The sequence below is a fragment of the Stomoxys calcitrans genome, chromosome 5 (assembly GCF_963082655.1).
Source record: "Stomoxys calcitrans chromosome 5, idStoCalc2.1, whole genome shotgun sequence".
Classification (NCBI taxonomy): Eukaryota; Metazoa; Arthropoda; class Insecta; order Diptera; family Muscidae; genus Stomoxys; species Stomoxys calcitrans.
Window position 1 is genome coordinate 1,789,318 of NC_081556.1, and position 12,541 is coordinate 1,801,858.

At 37.7% G+C, this 12,541-nt stretch overlaps 1 protein-coding gene and 1 long non-coding RNA gene across 4 annotated transcripts in view; one reads left to right on the top strand and one right to left on the bottom strand.

Moving 5' to 3' along the window:
• Window positions 1-377: 377 nt before the first annotated feature.
• The window catches only part of LOC131997795 (uncharacterized), a 203,351-nt gene continuing 191,187 nt past the window's right edge, over window positions 378-12,541 (bottom strand). The window contains exon 6 of the long non-coding RNA XR_009398422.1: window positions 378-612. This is a non-coding gene — a long non-coding RNA (uncharacterized LOC131997795). The remainder of the gene's footprint in view (window positions 613-12,541) is intronic.
• The window catches only part of LOC106089680 (probable serine/threonine-protein kinase roco8), a 113,317-nt gene continuing 106,210 nt past the window's right edge, over window positions 5,435-12,541 (top strand). Inside the window, exon 1 of one of the 3 annotated variants that reach the window (XM_013255615.2) lies at window positions 5,435-5,519. The gene's annotated coding sequence lies outside the window, so the exon portion shown is untranslated. Of the gene's footprint in view, window positions 5,547-12,541 lie in introns of all 3 variants that reach the window. The other 2 variants (XM_013255616.2, XM_013255618.2) reach the window with 2 other exon arrangements.

Below are 12,541 nucleotides of genomic sequence, written 5' to 3' on the forward strand. Positions count from 1 at the left end.
AATCGGAATTATTATTTAATGCAGAATGGTGGAAAAAATCGCAATTTTAGTGAAAATCTTCTTCGAAAACAATACCCTTTAATTATTTCAACAAATTTTTAACGATATTTTGGTTGAAAATCAAACTTGATTTTTTCTATTTCCCCCCTTTTCAATAAAATAAACGTACGATTAATTCTTTTCCTTGATAGTTTATTGAATAATATAAAGAAAAATAGCATAAAAAATACTTATAAATATAGTTTCACTTATCGTGGATAAGGTAATAGTGACACATAGACAATATTCAGTCATTTTAACTTATTGCAAGTACTGAAACATTTTTTTTAATTTAAAATATAAATATAAATAATTAAAGTAATTTATTAATGGTTTAAAGCAGTGATGGGCACATGTGCTAGTGTGCGTATCATTTTCAAGCCCCTGGGCTTATGTTCCTGTGCATGTATACATATATCTGCAACAGTGGGTGTGTATTTGCGCGCCACTGGTTTAAAGTTTTTTCCGCCATTCATTTTTTGAGTTATTTCCACAAAAATACCATTGGCTTGAATTTTGTTCTTCTGAACCTATTAATTTCTCTGTATCAAAGATCTTTTGTAGGTGTGAAATCTTTAATAAAAAAAGAAAAAGATTTCTAAAACAAATGAACAACAAGCGAATAGTCGTTAAAACAAAATATATCAAAAAAAAAACACTCAATTTAGGCAAACAAAAAAAATCTAAAGTGCACAACAGCTCTCGCAAATATTCGATTTCCGCAAATGCCCTAATGTCAATCGCTTAGAAACACCTTTGAGAAGCATGTGACTATTTTCCAAACTCAATAAAACGGCCGATTTTAGTAGTTCTGGAGATTTTTATAAAATTAGGGGTACTCACTGAAAACACCCAATATATTTGTGAAAAATCTATATGAATTGTGAATTAATTGGATATTAAAAAATCATCCAGATCGCTTTAAAAAGCTCAACAACTTGCGAATATTCACATCCGCTAAATCAGACAGGTTCTCAAAGAAATGAGAACCTAAAGTGGAACTCCTTCTAACTGCTAGTGCGGGACACACACACAGAAGGTGTTCTATAGTCTCTTCTTCTTCTATGTCCTCACAGCTTCAACAAAAGACGTTACTGGCAACCTTCAGTCTGCCAGCATGTTTTCCGATTAGCCAGTGGCCTGTCATGACGGACACAATGACTGAGACGTCTGTTCTAGCCAATGACAGCAAAGCAGTAGACCTATTCAAGTCTAGATTAGGCCACATAGTTTTGGAATGTGCTCACAGCCCCCTCTTTGTGACCATCTATCATTTGTTGTCCTTTGGGCCTGGTCCTGAAAACCTGGCTTACATGTCGCTAGAGGCATACCCACAGATTGCAGTATCCCTGGAATGTGTAGGGTAGTTCCTAGTCTCGCAAGTTCGTCCGCTTTACAATTCCCTGGGATATCTCTGTGGCCCGGCATCCAGAACAGGTGAATTTTGAACTGTTCAGTTATTTCGTTAAGAGTTCTGCGAAAGTCGAGGGCGGTTTTTGTGTTCAGAAATACGTTCTCCAGGGATTTAATGGCTGCCTGGCTGTCTGAGAAGATATTTATGTCAATCGTCATAATGACATTATATCTTAGCCATTCCACCACTTTCTTAATTGCAAGGATCTCTGAGAAAAATTTTCCAGCTTATGGTTGACGACAGTGGCGGCTATGAAACTGTAGATCAGATCTATGATGGTGGTGTACAGTGTATGGGCAGAGTATACTGAACACTTTTCACTTGCACAGACGAAGCCTGTACACAACCACCAGTCAAATCACCCATTGGTACCCCATTCCCCATAGCTAATACTACAATTTCGAACGTTTGTCTTAGGAAATAATGCAAATAAAAGTTTAATCTACTTTCCACCATTCAAAACTGACAACACTACCACTTTAAATCTTTCCTGCAAGAGCCAATGTAAAAAGGATAATGACTGAACATTCAAAGCTTTATCATAAAACTAAAGTAAAGGATTTATCCCATCAAACAAATGTTAGGGGAAAATTACTCAAATGGTTAAAGTTAATACTTCAAAAAAGGACCAAAAACACAACATGAAGAACAACAACAAACACAAATTGCTTGCAGCTAAGAATCCTTTTTCGAATTCCACCATTTCTCTAGTTGGAGGAAATAATTGTGGAACCACAACTAGAAAAATGGGGGATTGTGTTGGTAGGGTGGCGGAGAGAAACATGTTATAGCCAACCCAAGGTAGGGAGAACAAATTAAAAATGGTATAGCTACTGAAATTAAGGTTTAGCAACTTTAAATTTCAATCAATTTAAGGGTCCTTAAGGAAAAATAACATACAAGACATACAAAAACACCTACAATAAAATAACAGGATAAAATTTACTTATTGCGAGAGTAGGTCAAGGGTATTGGGGATAACCCTTTAATCGTGGGAATACTGGTGGTTTGAGTGTATTAAAAAAAATATGTAAAAAAAAATTGAATATGTCTTAAAAGTTTTGAAAACTTGAATGATTTCTAATCCATAAGCTTACAATACAAATCTGTGGAACCTGTTTCTTATGATGCCGAATGCCTGGTTTCAGTTACTAGTAAAAAATAAAAAAAATCGGGGAGATGGGTAATTTAACCTTGTAAAACTCCCCGCTTTGTTTGAGTGAATTAAATATACAAAAATTTAAGAAGTTTTGTAAACTCAAATGGTTTCCAATCTAAATGTTAACATGGCAAACCTGTGGAACGTGTTTCTTATGATGCCGAATGCTTGGTTTCAAATACTAGCAAAAAATAAAAAAATCGGGTGAGGTGAGCAATTTTACCTTTTAAAAGTCCTTGCTTTGCTGCACGCACACCGCACATATTGAAGAATGTATATCCGATGTTGTTGCACATAAAGATACATTACATATTGAATTTCACCAAATTGGATAAAAATTTAGGATTTCAGTTTTATTGGAAATCGGTTTACGTGGGGACTATATCTGGGTGGACTGCTATGGAGAAATGGTGCAACATAAGGACCATACAACAGGTTCATAGAACACGTTGTCTTGGCATAGGCGGAGTGATGAGGATCACGCCCACTAGGGCACTGAAGATTATTCTAGATATCCACTCATTGACATAAAGGGTGATTTTTTTGAGGTTAGGATTTTCATGCATTAGTATTTGACAGATCACGTGGGATTTCAGACATGGTGTCAAAGAGAAAGATGCTCAGTATGCTTTGACATTTCATCATGAATAGACTTACTAACGAGCAACGCTTGCAAATCATTGAATTTTATTACCAAAATCAGTGTTCGGTTCGAAATGTGTTCAAATTTTGACAAATTTTGTTCAGCGATGAGGCTCATTTCTGGTTGAATGGCTACGTAAATAAGCAAAATTGCCGCATTTGGAGTGAAGAGCAACCAGAAGCCTTTTAAGAACTGCCCATGCATCCCGAAAAATGCACTGTTTGGTGTGGTTTGTACGCTGGTGGAATCATTGGACCGTATTTTTTCAAAGATGCTGTTGGACGCAACGTTACGGTGAATGAACAAATTTCGAACCGAACACTGATTTTGGTAATAAAATTCAATGATTTGCAAGCGTTGCTCGTTAGTAAGTCTATTCATGATGAAATGTCAAAGCATACTGAGCATCTTTCTCTTTGACACCATGTCTGAAATCCCACGTGATCTGTCAAATACTAATGCATGAAAATCCTAACCTCAAAAAAATCACCCTTTACATATTAAGTGTGAGACAGCCACTGCGGCTATGAGACTTAAAGCGATGGGAGTATGGATTGAGCATAGGAGCAGTTCATAAAATCGCGGTATAATCGAGGCGACGATAGGAACTCTGGAAGGAAGGAAAGAGTTTTCCGATTGGACACCTGAGACAACACTTGAGGTCGAGTGCGAGGCACTGTTGCCAGCGGCACAGTCTTTGACTGTCAGAGCCCTAGTATTATCATCAAAGCTAGGGGACAGAATGGGCCTGGGCGTCTACATTGAGAACCCATGGACTGAGATCCGTTTTAGACTGCCTGATCATAATACCGTTCTGCAGGAGAAGATCCGGGGGATCATGGAATGCGTGAGGTGGTGTGATGTTCATACGAGGATGAACATCTTTACGTGCTAAGTGCGGACGGGTCGAAGCTTTGAAACCCAACACCATGGATTCTGCGTAAAATTGACATAAAATCAAATTAAAATTTGAAAGGCATAATTTTACTTTACGTTCCAAACTTCTGCCAAACCAGACAAAAATGAAAGCTTCTAGGAACCGAACAAGGATGATCGAGAGATCGGCTTATATGGGAGCTATATCGGGTTATAGACCAATTTAAAACGTACTTGGCACAGTGCAAATTTTGCCCATGAACTAAGGAACAGGGACAAACTTCTCACATATCAATGAGTGTAGTCCGATAAGCTCAATGTTAAGGGACCTCCTTTTTATAGCCGAGTCCGAAAGGCGTGCGACACCTCTTTGGAGAAAAGTTTTACATGGCATAGTACCTTACAAATGTTGCCAGCATTAGGAGGGGAAAACCACCGCTGAAAATTCGAAACCAGCCGTTTAGCGTCATAGGCGGACATGCTAATCTGTGCGCTACGGTGGCATCCAGATTTGGATATAGCTCCCATATCCAATTTCGACTAATATTGCATTTCAAATTGTTGTAGTATAACGAACGGATTGTAGCTGTTTTAGGTTAGGTTTAAATGGCAGTCAAGATTCAACAACAATTTCAGACTTTTGGGGATAGCTCAAATATTAACTAAATCATACACAAAGGACCTACTTACTACTTAAACTCAAAGATACTTTGCACAAACATTCATTCACTTTATTTGAGGCAGAGCCACTACTCGCTGTTATCTCTTTATTGTTTAACAGCTGTGATGAGTACTAGTATTTCTCCCACATATGTACGTTATTGACCACTTTACTACGAGATGGAGAGAAAGAGAGCCAACCATTCATTCATTCATTGTCTAGTGGCATGGGCAGTGTGTATGTGTGCTTTTGAAAGATAAACGAAATCTTTTTGCACCCACTGTTACAGAGAGCAGAACATGCGCTTTGCGTCTTCCTTCTCTTGCTCTCTCGCTTCTCTGTCTCTGATTATTTTGGTTTAAACGTAAAAATCGACCTGTCGGCATACAAGTTGTCGTTTCTTCGTCAATGGAACTGTGATGAAACGAAGAGTTTTGCTTCATCATCATCATCAGCAGCAGCAGCAGCAGCACAATGTGTGAGCAGCTATGAGAATTATCACGAATCAACTAAACGACCAACCGACTCACTCACATAGAGTCCTGCTTTAATGGGACTCTAGCGAGTGGTTGTTGTAGTAAACAGAGTGTGTGTTTACGTTTACATGGTGACAACACCTTGCGTTTTGCTATCAGTTATTCGTGATAGCTGAATGCTAACGGTTACTCGAAAACGGCATTTTACGGCATTTTCCATATCACAATGCAAAGCGCGCGTATTTCCTACGGTTTGTTTGTTGCTCGTGCTGCTGCAGGTGGCTGGTAGTGAGTGTGTGTAGGTGTGTAATTGTTTGTGGATTGTAGTCCATTCACCGTCAGTCAAAGTCAGTCTAGGCATTTGTTTGTGCCTGTGCGTAGCCCAATTGGTAAGGGGAGGCTAGGGGGCTTGTGTGATAATATGATTTTTGATTTCAAAATATCATGCTTACAAACATAACCACATGCTCGTGGCATACTGAATACGTGTTTTCATTTTCAGCGGTGTGTGGGTGCGTATGTGTGATGTGTATTGATGATAAAAGCCAACACACACACTCGCATGTCCCTGGCTGAGTTCGAGGTGTTTTTTTTTTGCGTGGCAGTTGGTTGTTTTCACAAGAGTGCATAAGGAAAAATATTGAAACGGCGGGAAAAGCAAATCGTTCACCTCTCATGGACTCTGTGGCATTGCTGCCACCCTTCCCCTGAGTGACTTTCACATATAAAAAACGAATTACCTGTAGTGTTTATGTAGCCACTGCTCGGATTTTCTATCATTGAACCATGACTTGATATTGGATTTTAAATGAACAAATGTAAATGGTAGTTTTAAGTGCACAGTGAAACAAATTTTTAAACGTTATTTACAAAACAATATTTGGGGCAAGTATAAAAGCTCATAAGTAGGCCTAACACTTGTTAACAATTTTTATCCAATGGGTCTACATGATGAACCATGATACTGTCATACTGCCATACTATAGCAGTATCATGGTTAAAAAGGCTTACCACTAATGAAAAGTTAATATATAAACCTGGATTTCTACGCCTGGATTTCTTTTGCGACATCAACAAAATTTAAGTTATAAAGGGTAATTTTTAAGAGCTATAGAAAAGCTAAAAAAAATTGAGAAAAATGTATAAAATCTTTGTTTGAATCGAAGTACGGTCCATATAATTTAAATGTTATTTCATGCAAATGTTGACCGTGACTGCGCCTGAAATGGTCCATCCGCTTAGTCCAATTTTCGGATACTCTTTCCAACATTTCGGCCGGTATCTCACGAATAAATGCTTCAATGTTGTCTTCCAATGCGTCAATTTAAGCGGACTTGTCTGTATAGACATGAGCATAGCCCTACAAAAATAGCCTAAAGGCGTTCAATCGCAAATCTAGGCGGCCAATTAACCGGTCCCAAATGTGACATGAAATATTCACCGAACTCGCCTCTCAAAAAGTCCATTGTTGCGCGTACTGTGTGGCATGTGGCACCGTTTGGTGGAAACCACATGTCATGCAAGTCAAGATGTTGCATTTTGGGCAGAAAAAAGTTTGGACATTATCTCACGGTAGCGCTCACCATTCACAGTTACGTTACGATTCGCCCCATCTTTGAAGAAGTACGGTCCAATGATGCCACCAGCCCATAAACCGCACCAAACTGTGACTTTTCTGGATGCATTGGTAGCTTTTGCTTCTGGCTGATCAATGCTTCTGGATGATCTTCACTCCAAAATCGACAATTGTGCTTATTTACGGGCCCACTGAAAATGATCTTCGTCACTGAAAACAATAAAGCGCGCGATGAACTTTCTTATCAGCGCACGTATTTTGATAATAAAATTCAATAATTTGCAAGCGTTGTTCGTTTGTAAGACGATTCATGGTTAAATCATAGACCAGACTGAAGAAGTTTGACAGTGAAACAAAACACGAAACATGACTGAGCTGTTTAAACCAGTGTTGTCAAAAAGATAATAGCTAAAAATCACCCTTTAGTAGCTCAGTATGTGGAATATTTTGCCAAAGGCTAACCGGACCGTGATTGAGATCTCTAGGGCTCAAGAAATCAAATCGAGGATTCAGTTTATAGCCAATATAATTGCGGACTTATAAATGGTGTGTGTGAGAGTTTATCAATGTAGACCACATACATAATTTTAACTAAATCGGACAAAGCATGATTTTTATAGGCTCAAGAAGTAAAATCGACTAACAGGTTTATATGGAGGTTATGGCTAGTTATAAACCTATTAGTGCAGGTTTTTGTGGGGTTGTTGGGGATCATAACTGTATTTAACATACCAAAATTGTAACGCAAGCAAATAAACAGAAAGGCTTCTTGATGATCAAAAAGTTAAGTCGGTGTATGGGTTGATATGGGGTCTATAAATACTTTTGAACCTATCTGAGTCATATATGGCGTGGGTGTTGAAGATCTTAAAAGTAATTCCAAATTTAAGCCTTATTGGTCATGACTTATGCCTTCTATGGGCTGAAGAAGTTAAATTGGGAGATCGGTTTATAGGGGGGGTTATATCTACGAGGGCTGTTTTATATGTTATCAACCATATTGGCTAATAATTGCGCCCTCTAGAATAATTGCGCCCTCTGATTTAGACCATACTTGACAAAGTTGTTGGAAATCAAAATAAAACACTTCATGCTAAATTTCGGCCAGATCGGATAAGAATTGCGACCTCTAGAAGTCCAAGGAGTCAAGACCAAAGATCGGTTTATATGGCAGCTATTTTAGGTTATCAATCGATTTCAACCAGTCATAACGAAACATGTCATGCACATTTTCAGCCAAATCCGATAGGAATTACGCCCTCTAGAGGCTCAAGAAGTCTAATGGGGAGATCGGTTTATATATCGGCTATATCAGATTATGGACTGATTTAGACTATACTTGGTACAGTTGTTGGGAGTCATACCAGAACACTTCATACAAAGTATCAGCCAATTTGGATAAGACTTGCGCCCTCTAGTAGCTCAAGAAGTTAAGACCCAAGATCGGTTTATATGGCGGCTATATCAGGTTATAGACCGTTTTAAACCATACTTAACATAGTTCTTTGAAGTTATAACGAAACACTTCATGCAAAATTTTAGCCAAATCGGATATGAATTGCTCCCTCTGGAAGCTCAAGAAGTCAATACCAGAGATCGGTTAATATGGCAGCTATATCCAAACATGGACCGATTTGGCCCATTTACAATCCTAACCAACCTACACTAATAAGATATATTTGTGTAAAATTTCAAGCGCCTAGCTTTACTCCTTCTTAAGTTAGCGTGCTTTCGAATGACGGACGGACGGACATGCCTAGATCGACTTAAAATGTCATGACGATCAAGAATATATATACTTGATGGGGTCTTAGATGCGTATTTCGAGGTGTTACAAACCGAATGACGAAATTAGTGTACCCCCATCCTATGGTGGAGGGTATAAAAAGAAATCTAAGTCAGGAATCTAAGCCAAATGGTATTGATAAGAATGTAAGACTAGAATATTTTGATCTTATACCGCTGGAGTCAGGAAGACCTGGGACTTCCTTAATGTGCTGGCTGTGGTCTAAGTTGCAAAAAGGTCCTTTGTTTAAACTCTATGTATACAAATCTTTTTGCCATTTGCCATTCAACTCCAAAGTCTCGGTTTTCTTGCTTGATTTTACCTCCATGAGTCATTCATTGCAAACAAAAGTCGATACAAAGAAAATCCTTTCACTTTAGTCATCTTTGAAATGAAACTTTCCTTAGCCATAGCAATGTGACCACATGCTAAATTTGAAATGTTGATTATCGTTTTGCTAGAATAATTGTGCCTTTGCTATCAGCAAGACATTTGGCAAACCAAATGTGTTGCACTTAGAAGGAGATGAAGCAGCAATTATACAAATTATGTGGCATTCTTAAGAAGGCCTTCGTTATTGATGGTTTTTCGTTTCTGGAGCACCTCTTTGGCAACATATAAATTATGACAATTGCAAAAGTGTTGTTGTTGTTGCTATAAGTGCTGACTAATTGCACTTTTCTAGCACAAGTCCATTCACCTTATCCAATAATTTGGCCCTAATAGCCTCAGCAAGTGCACAACGGTAAATATCTTTCAATTTAATGGGATTTCACATAAAATATGGCGAAAAGTCATTTGCAGAGCCGATTACATCAGGTCGTAGGATATAATGGAAAAAAGTTTTAGTTTTTTTTTATATTATAACTTTTTTCTTCAAGAAAATTGTGCTCCAAAAAATCTATCAAATAAATTGCCGTTTAGTTTGAAGATGATTTTCTATAGCTCGCATTCACTCACTCGCACTCTCTATGTCTCTCTTTCTTTCCCCGCCTCGAACATGGTTGGTTTTCTAGTTGTTTATATTGTTGTAGCGTTGTTGTTGTTACTGTTGGGCTTCCTGTTGTAGAGGAAAACTTAAATGAAACATAAGTACTTTTTCTTTTGCTATGTTCACAACCGGAACAAACTGACTAAATGTGAGCTCTGTGTGTACCACAATACATGTTCGCATTAAGATATATATATATATATACATAAGAGTGGGTCGGAATTCCAAAGTTTATCAGGGAAAGAAATCAAAAAAACTAAAGAAGATTGGAAAACCAATTCAAAAAAAAAAAATTCAAGCTACAACATTGACATGCTTAAAAGGCATGTTTCATCACACCCTAATGTCAATGTATTATCGAATGTAAGAATGCTGGGGATTAACACAAACATATCATCCTGTTTTATTATAACTCCACTACTATGTCCGTAGTTATATCTTAACAGTGGCTGGTCTCGATAATAGTTTATTCAGGTCCCGAGACCTCATACACAAGTAACATATTCAGACAATAAATCTACTTTTTATGGGATTAAGACCTTAAATTGGAAGATCGGTGTATATGATAGCTATATATAAAGGGTGATTTTTTTGAGGTTAGGATTTTCATGCATTAGTATTTGACAGATCACGTGGGATTTCAGACATGATGTCAAAAAGAAAGATGCTCAGTATGCTTTGACATTTCATCATGAATAGACTTACTAACGAGCAACGCTTGCAAATCATTGAATTTTATTACCAAAATCAGTGTTCGGTTCGAAATGTGTTCAAATTTTGACAAATTTTGTTCAGCGATGAGGCTCATTTCTGGTTGAATGGCTACGTAAATAAGCAAAATTGCCGCATTTGGAGTGAAGAGCAACCAGAAGCCGTTCAAGAACTGCCCATGCATCCCGAAAAATGCACTGTTTGGTGTGGTTTGTACGCTGGTGGAATCATTGGACCGTATTTTTTCAAAGATGCTGTTGGACGCAACGTTACGGTGAATGAACACATTTCGAACCGAACACTGATTTTGGTAATAAAATTCAATGATTTGCAAGCGTTGCTCGTTAGTAAGTCTATTCATGATGAAATGTCAAAGCATACTGAGCATCTTTCTCTTTGACACCATGTCTGAAATCCCACGTGATCTGTCAAATACTAATGCATGAAAATCCTAACCTCAAAAAAATCACCCTTTATATTGTCTGATCTGATTTATATGTGGGCCGGATGGCGTAAGGCTTAAACTAAATCACTTTTACGAATTTCGACAAAATCGGGTAATAAATAAAGCTTTTATGAGCTTCAGTCTCTTAATCGGCAGATCGGTCTATATGGCAGCTGTATCTAAATATAGTTCGATCTGAAACATATTAAGATCGGATATCGGGAGGCCCAAAACAACTCACTGTTTCAAATTTCAGCGAAATCGGGTAATAAATAAAGCTTTTATAGGCTTCAGACCCCTTATCGGCAGATCGGTCTATGTGGCAGCTTTATCTAAATATTGTCCGATCAGAACCATATTCCGGGCGGATGTTAGGAGGCCTTAATCTACTTACTGTTTCAAATTTGAGAGAAAGCGGATAATAAATAAAGCTTTTATGGGCTTCAGACCCTTTATCGGCAGATCGGTCTATATAGCAACTAGATCCAAATATGGTCCGATTTGGCCCGTTCAAGAACTTAACCAGCGTGTATCAAAAAGACGTATCTGTGCCAAATTTTAGCTCAATATCTCAATTTTTGAAGGCTGTAGAGTGATAACAACAGACGGATAGAGGGACAGACACACGGACATCGTTAAATCATCTTAGAATTGGACGACGATCCGATATATATACTTAGTAGGGTCGAAATTTTATATTTTGATCTGTTTCAAACGCAATGACTAAATTAATACACCCCCTATCCTACGGTGGTGGGTATAAAATAATATATTATCAATAATTGTATTGTAAATCTCTTAGAGAGCTTTTCAAAAAAGCCGAAATTTGATATGCTTTTTCCAAGCTTTGATGGTAAAGCACTCTAATATTCTTTTTAATGGTACACGGAATGCTCATACTTGAAAATTTCGCTATGTAACATTCTATATACCTAAACTACCACAGTAGTCGTTGGGAAAACTTTGATCGTTACATTAGACATCTTTAAAAACTTCTATTGGATATGTTGCAATAGAGAAAAATTAAATTTAAAATATTATTGAAATAAAACAACATATATATAAATATACATAAATTAATAGCAACAGTAGCAATGGACACACTAGTAAAAAAATTGATTTTAATAGAAAAGTTGAAAAAAATTTTAATTTCATTAAAACTTTTTTTATACCCTCCACTCACTATAGGATGCGGGTATACTAATTTCGTCATTCTGTTTGTAACACCTCGAAATATGCATCTAAGACTATAAATATATATATTCTTAAGTCGATCGAGTCATGACCGTCCGTCTGTCCGTCTGTCTGTCGAAAGCACGCTAACTATCGAAGGAGTAAAGCTATCCGTTTGAAATTTTGCAAAACTACTTTTTATTATTGCAGGTCGGTTGGGATTGTAAATGGGCCAAATCGGTCGTTTTTTGACATAGCTTCCATATGAACCGATCCTGGGTCTTGACTTCTCGAGCCTATAGAGGGCCCAATTTTCTTCCGATTTGACTGAAATGTTGCACGCGGTGTTCTGGTATCCTATTCAACTACTGTGCTGAGTATGGTTTAAATCGGTTCATAGCCTGGTGTAGCTGCCATATAAACCGATCTTGGCTCTTGACTTCCTGAGCCTCTGGAGGGCGCAATTCTCGTTCGATTTGACTGAAATTTTGCACGTGGTGTTTTGGTATCATTTCCAACTGTGCTAAGTATGGTTCAAATCGGTCCATAACCTGATATAGCTGCCATATATTCCCATCTCAGATCTTGACT